At 47.8% G+C, this 16,095-nt stretch overlaps 1 protein-coding gene across 3 annotated transcripts in view; it reads left to right on the top strand.

Moving 5' to 3' along the window:
* Window positions 1–13,337: 13,337 nt before the first annotated feature.
* The window catches only part of eno1a (enolase 1a, (alpha)), a 52,749-nt gene continuing 49,991 nt past the window's right edge, over window positions 13,338–16,095 (top strand). For all 3 annotated transcript variants that reach the window (XM_038821497.1, XM_038821494.1, XM_038821496.1), the window contains exon 1: window positions 13,338–13,493. The gene's annotated coding sequence lies outside the window, so the exon portion shown is untranslated. The remainder of the gene's footprint in view (window positions 13,494–16,095) is intronic.

Below are 16,095 nucleotides of genomic sequence, written 5' to 3'. Positions count from 1 at the left end.
ATTGGAAACATGGATGAAACACCCGTGAATTTTGATATGCCATCAAACTAAACCGTTAATAAAGTCGGTGAGCGATGTCGCAGGCACTGATTTCTCTGATCCTAAAGCGGGATAAGGACCCCTTGCAGTGTGGATCATACAGGCCTATCTCGCTCCTCAATGTTGACGCTAAGTTGCTGGCGAAGATCCTGGCCACCAGGATAGAGGACTGTGTGCCAGGGGTGATACACGAGGATCAGACAGGATTTGTCAAGGGACGGCAGCTCAACACGAATGTGCGGAGACTGCTAAATGTTATTATGATGCCGGCAGTGGAGGGGGAGGCGGAGATAGTGGTGGCGCTGGATGCGGAGAAAGCGTTTGATAGAGTTGAGTGGAGGTACCTGTGGGAGGTGCTGGAGCGGTTTGGATTCGGGGAGGGATTCATTAAATGGGTGAGGCTGCTCTACGCGGCTCCGATGGCGAGTGTAGTTACAAATGGAAGGAGATCGGAGTACTTTAGGCTCTACCGTGGGACCAGACAGGGGTGCCCCCTGTCCCCCTTGCTCTTTGCACTGGCGATTGAACCTTTGGCTATGGCGTTGAGGGAGTCAGGGAGATGGAGGGGTCTGGTGCGGGGTGGGGAGGAACATCGTGTATCGCTGTATGCGGACGACCTGCTGTTGTATGTGGCGGATCCAGAAGGGGGAATGCCGGGGGTGATGGAGCTGTTAGCGGAATTTGGGGGCTTCTCGGGCTATAAGTTAAATTTAGGCAAGAGTGAGGTATTTGTAGTACACCCGGGTGATCAGGAGGAGGGAATTGGGAGACTCCCATTTAAGAGGGCAGTGAAGAGTTTCAGATACCTGGGGGTGCAGGTGGCCAGGAGTTGGGGGACTGTCCATAAGCTTAATTTTACCAGGCTGGTGGAGCAGATGGAAGAGGAATTTAAAAGGTGGGACATGGTGCCGCTATCGTTGGCGGGTAGAGTGCAGTCCGTCAAAATGACGGTTCTCCCGAGGTTCTTGTTCCTTTTTCAGTGTTTGCCCATCTTTATCCCTAGGGCCTTTTTTAGAAGGGTTACGAGCAGCATCATGAGCTTTGTTTGGGCGCATGGGACCCCGAGGGTGAAGAGGGTCTTCTTGGAGCGGGGTAGAGATGGGGGGGGGGGGGGGGGCTGGCGTTACCCAATCTTTCGGGGTATTATTGGGCAGCCATTGTGTCGATGGTGCGCAAGTGGGTAATGGAGGGGGAGGGGGCAGCATGGAAACGGATGGAGAGGGCGTCCTGTGGAGATACAAGCCTGGGGGCCCTGGTAACTGCGCCGTGGCCGCTCCCTCCTACGAGGTATACCACGAGTCCGGTGGTGGCGGCTACCCTCAAGATTTGGGGGCAGTGGAGGCGACATAGGGGAGGTGGGGGGCTCAATGGAGGCTCCGTTGAGGGGGAACCATAGGTTTGTCCCCGGGAACATTGATGGGGGATTTCAGGGTTGGTACAGAGCGGGCATCAGACAGCTGAGGGACCTGTTTATTGATGGGAGGTTTGCGTGCCTGGGGGAGTTGGAGGAGAAATTTGGGCTCCCCCCGGGGAACATGTTCAGGTATCTGCAGGTAAAGGCATTTGCTAGGCGGCAGGTGGAAGGATTCCCTTCGCTTCCCGCGAGGGGGGTGAGCGACAGGGTGCTTTCGGGGGTCTGGGTCGGAGAGGGGAAGATATCTGATATCTACAAGGTTATGCAGGAGGCGGAGGAGGCGTCAGTAGAGGAGCTGAAAGCTAAGTGGGAGGGGGAACTGGGGGAACAGACCGAAGACGGGACATGGGCTGATGCCCTGGAGAGGGTTAATTCTTCCTCCTCGTGTGCGCGGCTTAGCCTCATCCAATTCAAGGTGCTGCACCGGGCCCACATGACTGGGACAAGGATGAGTAGGTTCTTTGGGGGTGAAGACAGGTGTGTCAGGTGCTCGGGGAGTCCAGCGAACCATGCCCATATGTTCTGGGCATGCCCGGCGCTGGAGGAGTTCTGGAAGGGGGTGGCGAGGACAGTGTCGAGGGTGGTGGGATCCAGGGTCAAGCCAGGATGGGGACTCGCGATTTTTGGGGTTGGGGTGGAGCCGGGAGTGCAGGAGGGGAAAGAGGCCGGTGTGCTGTCCTTTGCGTCCCTAGTAGCCCGGCGAAGGATTTTGCTACAATGGAAGGATGCGAGGCCCCCAAGTGTGGAGACCTGGATCAATGACATGGCGGGTTTCATTAAGCTAGAGAAGGTCAAATTCGCCCTAAGAGGGTCGGTACAAGGGTTCGTTAGGCGGTGGCAACCTTTTCTCGACTTTCTGGCTCAACGATAGGGTACGGGGACAGTAGCAGCAGCAACCCGGGGGGGGGGGGAGAGGGGGGGAAGGGGGGGGGAAAAGGTGGTGGGGGGGGGCGGACGATGACTATGTTTGTTTATTTAATTTAAATTTCTTTTGAAGTTCTTTTGTTGTTCATTGGGGTTGGGGGGGTGGGGGATGGGATACATGCGTCGATACGGTCTGGGGGTGGTACGGTTATTATGGGTTATTTTGTTGAATTTCATTGTTTGTCGTTATGTTTTATATTTTCTGTAAAAAATTCCAATAAAAATTATATTTTAAAAAATAAAGTCGGTGAGAAAAGACACATTTTACGGTTGTACTAACGTGTATGGCAGATGGGACGAAACTTCCTCCAATGGTTATTTTTAAACGGAAATTAATGCCCAAAGTAAAATTTCCAAATGGTATCGTTGTGCATGTCCATGAAAAAGGTTGGATGAACGATAATGGTTGCAAGATTTGGCTGAAGTGAGTTTGGGAATCAAGAGCAGGTTGTTTACGACGCCCAAAAAGTTTACTTGTGTGGGATATGTTTAGGTCACATCGCGTGGAATCTGTTGTGAAAGCTGTTCGCGAATCAAACACCGATATAGCAATCGTTCCAGCTGGCTTGACTAGCGTCGTTCAGCCACTTGACGTATCCATTAATAAGCCATTTAAAGACAATATAAGAAAAATGGAATGACTGGATGATGGAAGGAGAGAAATCATTTACGAAGGGAAGGAATATGAAGGCTCCGGATTTGCCTCTACTGTGTTTGTGGGTAAAAGAAGCATGGCCTGAGATAGATGCAGATTTGATTGTTAAAGCATTAAAAAAATGTGGAATAGCAAATGTTTTGGATGGAAGTGAAGATGATGCTATATTCGAAGATGCAGGAGAAGTGGATGAAAATATTGAAGATCTGGAAGATGATCAGTATGACGACTGCCTCGATGAAGAAGAATTCCAAGCTTTATTTGATGATGACACTGATAGCAATGAAAGTGAATTTGACGGATTTTAGTTAACCTGCAAAAGTTTGTTTTAATAGTTTTTTTATTAAACTTTTATTAAAGTTTTATTAAAGTTTGTTAATTAACCTACATATGTATTCCTGTTTTATATTTCATTATGTCCATAATAATGTCCATTTGACTTTCCGTTAATGGATACGGTCTGCCTAACAGCCTAACAGCCTAACAGCCTAATCTTGACCAGTACTTCACACCCAAAATTTTGTATCTCGCGTATCATGCGACCCCCCCAAATTCACGTCAAAATTTAGGTCTTCAAAGGTTGCATGTTACGCGAGTATATATGGTATATTATATTTGTTCATGGGATGCAAGCATTGCTGGCTAGGCCAGTATTTATTGCCCATTCCTAATTGTCCTTAAAAAGGTGACGGTGAACTGCCTTCTTGAACCACTGCAGTCCATGTTTTGTAAAAACATATTTCACTCACTGCTGTTTGGAAAGTAAATCCAGGATTTTGATCCAGTGACTGTGAAGGAATCGGGAATATATGGGGAAAGCTTCCTCGGCAATTCTTTTAGATACACTCATTCCCCAAATGACATAATTTACACAGAATTTACAGTACAGAAGGGAGGCCATTCGCCCATCGAGTCTGTTCTGGCCCTTGGAAAGAGCACCCTACTTAAGCCCACGCCTCTACCCTATCCCCATAAACCCAGTAACCGGACCTAACCTTTGGACGCTAATTGGGAATTTATCATGGACAATCCATCTAACCTGCACATCTTTGGACTGTGGGAGGAAAGCGGAGCATCCGCAGACACGGGGAGAACGTGCAGACTCCGCACAGACAGTGACCCAAGCCGGGAATCGAACTTGGGACTCTGGAGCTGTGTGGCAGCAGTGCTAACCACTGTGCCACTGTGCGCCCTTAACTCAAATAAAATAACAGAAGGAATGGGTTAAATTGCCTCCGTGTTGATTTCCATGCCTTTAATCGAGACGCAATCTGCATTTTGGTATTATTAGCTTTATAAGGCCATGTCTATGAAGTGTATTACATCAGATATTGACTCATTTGATTTACAATCCATAATTTTAATCAGTAGGCCTAATATTGATCGTTACTCGTGAAGTTCAAAAGGACACAACATCTATCTGAAAGAACTTGCTTTATTGAGTAATTTATCATATCCGCTTGACCTCTCAAATCACTTCATGCTCAATTAATTATTTGCCACTTTGTAGGAAAATGCGACACCCCATTTGCACATAATCCCAGCGACAAAATGAGTTGTCTGTTTTTGATTGTACAGTATGGCCGAAAAGTAACAAACAAAAGCTGGGGGGAGGCGGTGGCGAAGTGGACTAATAATCCAGAGACCCAGGGTAATGCTGTGCTGTCCCAGGATCGAATCCCACCACGGCAGATGGGGAAATTTGAATTCAATAATACTTTGACTTTAAAAGTATAATGATGACCATAAAACCATTGTTGTAAAAACTCATCTGGTTCACTGATGCCCTTTAGGGAAGGAAATCTGCCGTCCTTACCCGGTCTGACCCACATGTGTCTCCACATTAGCTACCAATCAGCTCAAGGACATTTGAGATGGATTCTGATCTTGCCAGCAATGCCCACATCCTATGCAAGAATAACAACAACAAAAATCTGAAACAAAAACACTGAAAGAACTTAAAATGTTGAATTCCGAAATGTCAACTTGTCTGTTTTCCCTACAGGTGCTGCCTGGCCTGCTGAGGGTTTTCATTGGTTCTGTGTTTGGTGGTTTTGGTTGAGGAACTGAGCTCCTCGGAATATAGCCACAGGAAAAGGCCATTCAGCCCCTTCACCTCGAGCCTGTTCTCCAATTCAATTAGGGGAAAGATTGCCAAATTTCTACTACCCTTCATGTGAAGAAGTGTTTTCTTTTTATAAAAATATTTTTTATTGAGATTTTTGGAAAATGTATAACAACAGAACAATAATAATAATAACAATAACAATAATAAACACCCCCCGGCTCCCATAACAACGCATATAATGAACCCCCCCACCCCCCCCAACCCAATAAACAACAAAATAAATTAACAATAAATTAAATTAACATAAACAATGCCCCCCTGAAACCCCCCCCCCCCTCCCCACCGGGTTGCTGCTGCTGCTGACCTAGTTCCCTATCTTTGAGCCAGAAAGTCGAGGAAAGGCTGCCACCGCCTAAAGAACCCTTGTACCGACCCCCTCAGGGCGAATTTGACCTTCTCCAGTTTGATGAATCCCGCCATGTCATTGATCCAGGTCTCCACGCTTGGGGGCCTCGCATCCTTCCATTGCAACAAGATCCTCCGCCGTGCTTCTAGGGACGCAAAGGCCAAAACACCGGCCTCTTTCGCCTCCTGCACTCCCGGCTCCACCCCAACCCCAAATATCGCGAGTCCCCAACCTGGCTTGACCCTGGACCCTACCACCCTCGACACCGTCCTCGCCACCCCCTGCCAGAATTCCCCCAGAGCCGGGCATGCCCAAAACATATGGGCATGGTTCGCTGGGCTCCTCGAACACCTAATGCACCTGTCCTCACCCCCAAGAAACCTGCTCATCCTCGTCCCAGACATATGAGCCCTGTGCAGTACCTTGAACTGGATGAGGCTAAGCCTCGCACATGAAGAGGAGGAGTTCACCCTCTCCAGGGCGTCCGCCCATGTCCCCTCCTCAATCTGCTCCCCCAGCTCCACTTCCCACTTAGCCTTCAGCTCCTCTACCGATGCCTCCTCCACCTCTTGCATCACCTGGTAGATGTCAGACACCTTCCCATCCCCGACCCACACCCCCGAAAACACCCTATCCCTTACCCCCTGCGGGGGCAGCGAAGGGAACCCCTCCACCTGCCGCCTAGCAAATGCCTTGACCTGAAGGTACCTGAACATATTCCCCGGGGGGGAGCTCAAACTTCTCCTCCAGCTCACCCAGGCTCGCAAACCTCCCGTCAATGAACAGGTCTCCCAACTTCCTTATGCCCGCCCTGTGCCACCCCAGTAACCCGCCATCAATGTTCCCTGGGACAAACCGGTGGTTCCCCGCAGCGGGGCCTCCACCGAGCCCCCCACTTCGCCCCTGTGTCGCCTCCACTGCCCCCAAATCTTGAGAGTAGCCGCCACCACCGGGCTCGTAGTGTACCTCGTTGGAGGGAGCGGCAACGGCGCCGTTACCAGTGCCTTCAGGCTCGTGCCTCCACAGGATGCCATCTCCATCCGTTTCCATGCTGCCCCCTCCCCATCCAATACCCACTTGCGTACCATCGAGACATTAGCCGCCCAATAGTACCCAGAGAGGTTGGGCAGCGCCAGCCCCCCTCTATCCCTGCCCCTCTCAAAAACGACCCTCCTCACCCTCGGAGTCCCGTGCGCCCAAACAAATCCCATGATGCTGCTGTTCACCCTCCTAAAAAAAGCCCTCGGAATGAAAATGGGGAGGCACTGAAACAAAAACAAAAACCTCGGGAGCACCGTCATTTTAACGGACTGTATTCTACCCGCCAACGACAGCGGCAACATGTCCCACCTTTTAAACTCTTCCTCCATCTGCTCCACCAACCTAATAAAATTAAGCTTATGCAAAATCCCCCAACTCCTAGCCACCTGAACCCCCAGGTACCTAAAACTCCTCACTGCCCTTTTTAGCGGGAGCCTACCAATCCCCTCCTCCTGATCTCCCGGGTGTACAACAAACAGCTCACTCTTGCCCAGGTTCAATTTATAGCCCGAGAAACTCCCAAACTCAGCAAGAATCTCCATCACCTCCGGCATTCCCCCCACCGGGTCTGCTACAAACAACAGCAAGTTGTCCGCATACAGCGACACTCGGTGCTCCTCCCCACCCTGCACCAGACCCCTCCACCTCCCCGACTCCCTGAGCGCCATGGCCAGAGGCTCAATTGCCAACGCAAAAAGCAAGGGGGAGAGGGGGCACCCCTGCCTCGTCCCACGGTAGAGCCTGAAGTACTCGGACCTCCTCCCATTTGTCGCTACACTTGCCATCGTACAGCAACCTCACCCATTTAATAAACCCCTCCCCAAACCCAAACCTCTCTAACACCTCCCACAAGTACCCCCACTCAACCCTATCAAAGGCCTTCTCTGCATCCAATGCCACCACAATCTCCACCTCTCCTTCTGCCGCCGGCATCATTATCACATTTAGCAGCCTTCGCACGTTAGTGTTCAGCTGCCTCCCCTTCACAAAACCCGTCTGATCTTCATGTATCACCCCCGGCACACAGTCCTCTATTCTAGTGGCCAAGATCTTCGCCAGCAACTTGGCGTCCACATTCAGCAGTGAAATTGGCCTATATGATCCACACTGCAAGGGGTCCTTATCTCGCTTCAGGATCAGGGAAATCAGCACCCGTGACATTGTCGGGGGGCAAAACTCCCCCCTCCCATGCCTCGTTAAAGGTCCGAACCAACAGGGGGCCCAACAGGTCCGCGTATTTTTTATAAAATTCAACCGGGAACCCATCCGGTCCCGGCGCCTTCCCCGACTGCATGTGGCCAATCCCTCTGACCAGCTCCTCCAACTCGATCGGCGCCCCCAGTCCCTCCACCTGCTCCTCCTGCACCCTTGGAAATCGCAGCCTGTTCAAAAAGCTCTCCATTCCCCCCCCCCCCCCCCCACCACCGGCGGCTCCTAAAGACCCCATTGACCTCTGCCCCCTGCCGCACCACATTCCCACCCCTATCCTTCACTCCACCAATCTCCCTAGCCGCGTCCCGCTTGCGAAGCTGATGCGCCAGCATCCTGCTCGCCTTCTCTCCATATTCGTAGACCGCTCCCTGCGCTTTCCTCCACTGTGTCTCCGCCTTTCTGGTGGTCAATAAATCAAACTTGTCCTGCAGGCTATGCCGTTCTCCCGAAGAAGTGTTTTCTAATGTCACCCTTAGATGGCAAAGCTCTCATTTTAAGGTAATGTTCTGTTCTTATTCTGGATTCCCCCCACCTGAGGACACAGTTTCTTCCTATATATCAGCTTAAACACCAACATTTGGTCATTCTTTAATTTTCTATATTCCGAAGAAAGCAAACCCAGTCTACGCAGTATTTCCTCATAATTTGACTATCTCAGCTGCAGTATACGTCTTGTGAGTCTGTGTGGCGCCCCCTTGAGGCACAGTGCCTGGAACTGGGTGTAATACATCGGATTTGTCTAATATGAACATATGAACTAGGAACAGGAGTAGGCCACTCGGCCCCTCGAGCCCCTCGAGCCCGCCCTGCCATCCAATAAGCTCATGGTTGATCTGATTGTGGCCTCAAATCTACAATCCCCTCTACCCCCAATGGCCTTTGACTGCCTTATTAGTCAAGAATATATCTACCTCTGCCTTAAAAATATTCAGTGATCCTTCCTCCACAGCCCTCTGGGGCCGAGTGTTCCAAAGACTGACAGCCCTCAAAGAGAAAAGAATTCTCCTCGCCTGCATCTTAAATGGGAGCCCCCTTATTTTCAAACTGTTTCACTGTGTTCTAGTCTCTCCCACAAGGGGAAACATCCACTTTGTCAAGTCCCCTCATGATCATATGTCCTTCAATAAACGGAGCTCAAAGGTGCTCTGCACAGCTGTAACTTAATTTGAGTGCATTAAGTTATCAAACGTACTTTGTTCTCTTGTTTTTTAAAAAATAAATCTAAATGCCTGGCACTGAGTTTGTTACAGACAGTTAATTAAACTGCAATTTCTATCGATTAGAGTGATGGAATGTCCAAACAGACCTGGCCCCCAGGTCACTGTCCGTGTGGAGTTTGCACATTCTCCCCGTGTCTGCGTGGGTTTCACCCCCACAACCCAAAGATGTGCAGGATAGGTGGAGTGGCCAGGCTAAATTGTCCCTTAATTGGAAAAAAAAAATTGGGTACTCGGAATTTATTTTTAAAAAATGGGCAAGTAGGGGCAGCACGGTGGCACAGTGGGTTAGTCCTGCTGCCTCACGGGGCCGAGGTCGCGGGTTCGATCCTGGCTTTGGGTCACTGTCTGTGTGGAGTTTGCACATTCTCCTCGTGTTTGCGTGGCTTTCGCCCCCACAACCCAAAGATGAGCAGGGTAGGTAGATTGAACATGCTAAATTGCCACTTCATTGGAAAAAAATTAATTGGGTACACTAAAATGTTAAAAATAAATAAATAATAATGGTCAAGTAGGCAACAGGGTGGCACAGTGAGTAGCACTGCTCTGCTGCCTCACAGCACCAGGGACAAAGGTTCGATCCCAGCCTTGGGTCACTGTCTGTGTGGGGTTTGCACTTTCTCCCCGTGTCTGTGCGGGTTTCCTCCGGGTGCTCCGGTTTCTTCCCACAATCCAAAGATGTGCAGGTTAGGTGGACTGGCCATGCGATAATTGCCCCATAGTGTCCAGGGATGTGAAGGTTAAGGTGGGGGTTACGGGGATAGGGCGGGGAGGGAGATAGTGGGTCCAGGTGGTGTGCTCTTTCAGAGTATCGGTGTATAACCATAAGATATAGGAGCATGATTAGGCCACTCGGCTCATCGAGTCTGCTTCGCCATTCAATTATGGCTGATATTTTCTCATCCCCATTCTCTTGCCTTTTCCCCATAACCCCTGATCCCCTTATTAATCAAGAACCTCCATATCTCTGTCTTAAAGACATTCAGTGAATTGGCCTCCACAGCCTTCTGTCCAAAGAGTTCCACAGATTCACCACCCTCTGGCTGAAGAAATTCCTCCTCATCTCTGTTTTAAAGGATTGTCCCTTTAGTCTGAGATGGTGTCCTCTGGTTCTAGTGGAAACATCCTCTCCACGTCCACTCTATCCAGGCCTCGCAGAATCCTGTAAGTTTCAGTAAGATCCCCTCTCATCCTTCTAAACTCCAATGAGTACAGACCCAGAGTCCTGAACCGTTCCTCATACAACAAGTTCTTCATTCCAAGGATCATTCTTGTGAACCTCGTCTGGACCCTTTCCAAGGCCAGCACATTCTTCCTTAGATACGGGGTCCAAAACTGCTCACAATACTCCAAATTGGGTCTGACCAGAGCCTTATACAGCCTCAGAAGTACATCCCTGCCCTTGTATTCTAGCCCTCTCGACATGAATGCTAACATTGCATTTGCCTTCCTGCCGACTGAACCACACATTAACCTTAAGAGAATCTCGAACAATGACTCCTAAGTCCCTTTGTGCTTCTGCTTTCCGAAGCATTCCCCCATTTAGAAAATAGTCTGTGCCTAAGTTCCTCCTTCCAAAGTGCATAACCTCACACTTTTCTACATTGTATTCCATCTGCCCACTTCTTTGCCCACTCTCCTAGCCTTTCCAAGCCCTTCTGCAGTCCCCCTGCTTCCTCAATACTACCTGTCCCTCTACGGATCTTTGTATCATCTGCAAACTTGGCAACAGTGCCTTCAGTTCCTTCTTCCAAATTGTTAACGTATATTGTGAAAGGTTGTGGTCCCAGCACCGACCCGTGGCACACCACTAGTCACTGGTTGCCATCCTGAAAAATACCCCTTTACGGCAGCATGGTGGTGCAGTGGATAGCATTGCTGCCTCACGGTGGTGAGGTCCCAGGTTCGATTCCGGCTCTGGGTCACTGTCCGTGTGGAGTTTGCACATTCTCCACGTGTTTGTGTGGGTTTTGCCCCCACAACCCAAAGATGTGCAGGATAGGTGGGTTGGCCATGCTAAATTGACCCTTAATTGGAAAAAATTAATTGGGCACTCTAAAAAAAATTTTTAATTGCCCCTTTATTCCCACTCTCTGCCTTCTGCCAGTCAGCCAATCCTCTATCCATGCCAGGATCTTACCCTTAACACCATGGGCTCTTAACTTATTTAACAGTCTTCTGTGCGGCGCCTTGTCAAAGGCCTTCTGGAAATCTAAATAAATCCCGTTCACTGGTTCTCCTTTGTCTAACTTCCTTGTTACCTTTTCAAAGAACTCTAACAGATTTGTCAGACATGACCTCCCTTTGACAAAGCCGTGCTGACTCAGTCCTATTTTACCATGCACTTCTAAGTACTCTGCGATCTCATCTTTAATAATGGACTCTAAAATCTTACCAATGACTGAAGCCAGGCTAATCGGCCTATAATTTCCCGACTTATGCCTCCCTCCCTTCTTAAACAGCGGTGTTACATTAGCCACTTTCCAGGCCTCCAGGACCATCCTTGCCTCCAGTGATTCCTGAAAGAGCACCACCAATGCCTCCACAATCTCCTCAGCAATCTCTTTTAGAATGCTGGGATATAATCCATCCGGTCCAGGTGATTAATCCACCTTCAGGCCTTTCAGTTTCCCCAGAACCTTCTCTTTAGTAATGGTCACTGCACTCACCTCTGCCCCCTGGTTCTCCTGGAGCTCGGGCATCCCACTGGTGTCTTCAACCTTGAAGACTGATTCAAAGTAACTATTTAATTCATCTGCCATTTCTTTGTTTCCTATTATTACTTCTCCAGCCTCATTTTGCAGTGTTCCAATGTCTATTTTTGTCTCTCTCTTACCTTCTATATATTGAAAAACTCTTCCTATCTTCTTTTATATTACTCGCTAGCTTCCACTCATATTTTATCTTCTCCCCCCCCCCCCCCCCCCCCCCCTTATTGCTTTTTTAGTTGTCCTCTGCTCGCTTTTAAAGGCTTCCCAATCCTCTGGCAACCCACTAACCACTTTGTATGCTTTTTCTTTTGCTTTTATGCTGTCCTTGAGTTCCCGCGTCAGCCATAGATGCCTTGTCCTCCCCTTAGCATGTTTCCTCCTCCTTGGGATGAATTTCTGTTGTGCCTCCCGAATAACTGCCAAAAATTCCTGCCATTGCTGTTCCACTGTCTTCCCTCCCCTTCCAATCAACTCTGGCAGCTCCTCCCTCATGTCTTTGTAGTTACTCTTATTTAATTGTAATACCGTTACATCTGATTCCAGTTTCCCCCTCTCAAATGAAAGGGTAAATTCTATCATATTGTGGTCACTGCTCCTCAAGGGTTCCTTCACCTTAAGTTCCTTAATCAAGACTGCCTCATTACACATCACCAAATCCAGTTTTCCCAGTCCACCTGAATATTGAAGTCCCCCATGATTATTGTAATGTTGCCATTTTTACATGCCTTTTCTATCTCCTGATTCATTTTCTGCCCCACATCCTGACTACTGCTCGGGGGTGTACATAACTTCCATCTAGGTCATTTTATCTTTGCGATTCCTCAACTCTAGCCACACAGATTCTATATCTTCTGATCCTATATCGCTTCTTGCTATCGATTTAACTTCATTCCTTAATAACAATGCAGCCGTCCCCTCTACCCATCTGCATGTCCTTTCTTTAGGACACATATCCTTGGATATTCAAATCCCAGCCCTGATCCCTTTGAAGCCACCTCTATGTGATGTCCACAACATCATATCTGCCAATTTCAATGTGCGCACCAAGTTCATTTACCTTGTTCTGTACTCTGCGCGCATTTAGGTACAACCCCCTCAGTCCTGAATTGACCACCTCCCTTCTCGTACTTGTCACCATTTTTGCTCTGCCTGAGGATAGAGTCCTGCCACCTTCTAATAATAATAATCTTTATGTTACAAGTAGGCTGACATTAACACTGCAATGCGAAAAGCCATTAGTGGTCTTCTATACTCTGTTGTATTACGTGGTCTGGAAACTTTACTAACCTCCCTTGAGCCCTCGGCTCCGTTAACCAAGTTGAAAGTCCTCATCATTGACCTCTCCTTTAACTTTGATTTTCTAATACTCCATATAACAGAACTCCCCCCCCCCCCCCCCCCCCCCCATTTAGTCTAAAGCTCTATCTACAGCCCTAGTCATACAATGGGCCGAATGGCCTCCTCCTGCACTGTCCGGATCCTATGGATAGAATTACTTTATTTTATAAGAGGAGCACCAACCCTCAATTCCAACTTATGCGAAGTGTTGGTCTAACTCTGGACTCTATACCCAGGGCTCAGAGCTCAGGGTGGAGTGGAGACTGTCACACATATCCCGGTTGCCTGGGTTACTGATTGTTACGCGCTGGAAGGAGCCAATAAGAGCGGCGGCTGCGGCTCAGGCGGTCTCTTTGTTGCGGTTCCACTCACAGGGGCTCGGCACTCGGCTGGTGACCGTCCTTGCCGCGTCGTCTGTTTCTGTCTCTCCTCTCTCCCTTTCTCTCCCTTCTCTCTGTCTGCAAACAGGTAAGAGCCACGCTGCGCTCCTCTCCTCTCTCCCTGGGCTGGGAACCGAGCTGCTTTCCACCTTGTGTGTGTTTTTGTTAAAAAGTTGCATTCTTTTTAATGTCGTTTAGAAGTTCTTACCCCACTCGGGCGAGCCAGCAGCGACTCATTCATAACAGGTGAAGGAGACCGTTCGGCTCCTCCTGTCGGTTCCTGCTCAGTTAATTCACCTTCAACCAACTTCATCTCAAAATGCTATTTTTAAAAATATAAATCTTGGGTTGGTGGGAGGGCCAGTTAACTGCTCAAAACAATTGAATGAATGAATTGTTTTAATAATGATTAGAATAGATACATTTGTGTAAATCAGTGTCAGAAAGTTTCAAATTGAATTATAGCATTGGCCTTTCTGCAGACCTGATTCTGAATGTCTTTTTCCCTGTTGGGTTTACCATGTTATTCAGCAAAGCGCCGGGCATTTTACCTTTTTTAAAAATGTGTTAAAGGATCGACCTCTGGTTTCTTAAAAAGAAATAATCCAAGTATTTTGCAGATCTAAACAGAGCGTTAAATGGTGCAGAAAATATGGAAAGTATTCCATCATTGGTTACCAATCTGACCAGACTAAAAATAGGGAAATCCTATATATATGCTGGTGTGTATTCAGTCATTGGGAAATTGTTCTTGGGTACTGCAAATGGAGCTGTAAATAAGAAACTTACAAACATCTACAGGAAAATGTGATTTTTAATTAGTTGCTGTTTGCATAAGTGCTGTTACACGTTTGGCTATTTTCTCTGGTTATTTTTCTTCAATTTATACGGTAAATCTGGATTGTAGAGTGACCATTACTGAACTTTTAGCCACTTTGAGATTCTTACTGGTACAACTTGCTGTAAATGTTTTGAGTTCTGCAAGTTCCCAGACTTGGCAGCGCCAGTAGATTGCTGAGAGAGTAGCAATGGTCCAAAATGCCTTCCTTCGCTTTAACTAGTAACTAATCTTCCGTCCCCATCCCTGTAACCCAGTTTAATCTGCATGCACGTTGCTGAGTGAGTCTCACTTGGAACGTGGCACCCTGCTGATCTGTAGGGGAAGGTCACATTCAGTATTGATGTACAATCCCACATTCCATTTTTACATTGCATTTTTTTAAAAATTGTTTTTCAATCTGTGAAACTAACCACCCAGGATACTTTAATCTTGGCTTCACTGGGCCCCTCTACTGTAACTCTTAAAGATATTTTTGTCGCCTTGATTATTTACATGCCCTCTTTGCTGGTTCCCATGGAAAACACTCCATAAATGTATTTTATTGCAAAGCTCTGCGGCACACATTCTGCAGTGCACTGAGCTCCACTGGCCCAGAACTCGTGCCTCCAATATCCTGCATTGGTTCCCAGTTCCTCATTGCATTACATTTAAAATCCTTGTCTATAACTATTCTCCCCCCCCGCCCCCTTATTTCAGTCCCGTCCCTGAGAACTCCACTAGTCTTCTAACTTTGGCGACCTGCTTTATCCCACCTCGAGTGACTATATTTTTAACAGCTTTGGCCCAATTCTTAGGAACTGGCTTCTAAAGTTTTCTCCACTCAATCAAGCTTTTGGCTTCTCAACTCCCTGATCTCACCTATCCTGGTGTGCTTTCTCTTTCTATGTCCCGAGTCAAGAATTGCATTGGGATGTGGATATTGTTAATTATCAATGGTCAATATACAACCTTCCACTGCAGATATATAAAACGTTAAACTTCTAACTGGAGCATTTAAAAAAAATTAATAACATTGTGATTGAAAGTGTTTCATGTCCAGTTATCTGTAAAGCAACTAGGCCACCATGTTGCCAAATCTTTAATGGTCACTCTAATTTTCACTCTCCACTCACTGTAGTTAGAGTAATTCTATTATTGAAGATACGTTCACTTCGTTTTAATTGGGTTTTTGAGAGCAGCATTTTAGTGGTTTAAAAATTATGAAACATTTCAGTGAATCATCCAATGGAAATACTTGCCAATTCGTGAAAAAATCTGAATTGTTCAATCCAGCAGTGAGCTGTTTGAAATGTTATAAAGAAATTGGCAACTAGATAGATGTTAGTTATAACTTGATATAAAAGTGGCTAGCACTGTTGCTTCACAGCTCAAGGTCCCAGGTTCGATTCCCGGCTTGGGTCACTGTGCGGAGTCTGCACGTCCTCCCCGTGCCTGCGTGGGTTTCCTCTGGGTGCTCAGGTTTCCTCCCACAGTCCCGAAAGTCGTGCCTGTTAGGTAATTTGAACATTGTGAATTCTCCCTCTGGGTACCCGAACAGGTGCCGGAGTGTGGTGACTAGGGGCTTTTCACAGTAACTTCATTGCAGTGTTAATGTAACCCACTTGTGACAATAAAGGTTATTATTAAGTATCTTCCAGAAATGTTAAAGACTAGAATACAAGCCAAAGAAACAATTTTGTTGCTGCTGAATGTGTTTTATAGAAAGGAATTAAGAATTTTGGGCAGCAGGGTAGCATGGTGGTTAGCATAAATGCTTCACAGCTCCAGGGTCCCAGGTTCGATTCCTGGCTGGGTCACTGTCTGTGTGGAGTCTGCACGTCCTCCCCCTGTGTGCGTGGGTTTCCTCCGG

The sequence above is a fragment of the Scyliorhinus canicula genome, chromosome 16, assembly GCF_902713615.1.
Source record: "Scyliorhinus canicula chromosome 16, sScyCan1.1, whole genome shotgun sequence".
In the NCBI taxonomy this organism is placed as follows: Eukaryota; Metazoa; Chordata; class Chondrichthyes; order Carcharhiniformes; family Scyliorhinidae; genus Scyliorhinus; species Scyliorhinus canicula.
The sequence above is the reverse complement of the archived record's forward strand: the minus strand, read 5'-3'. Positions and strand labels throughout refer to the sequence as shown.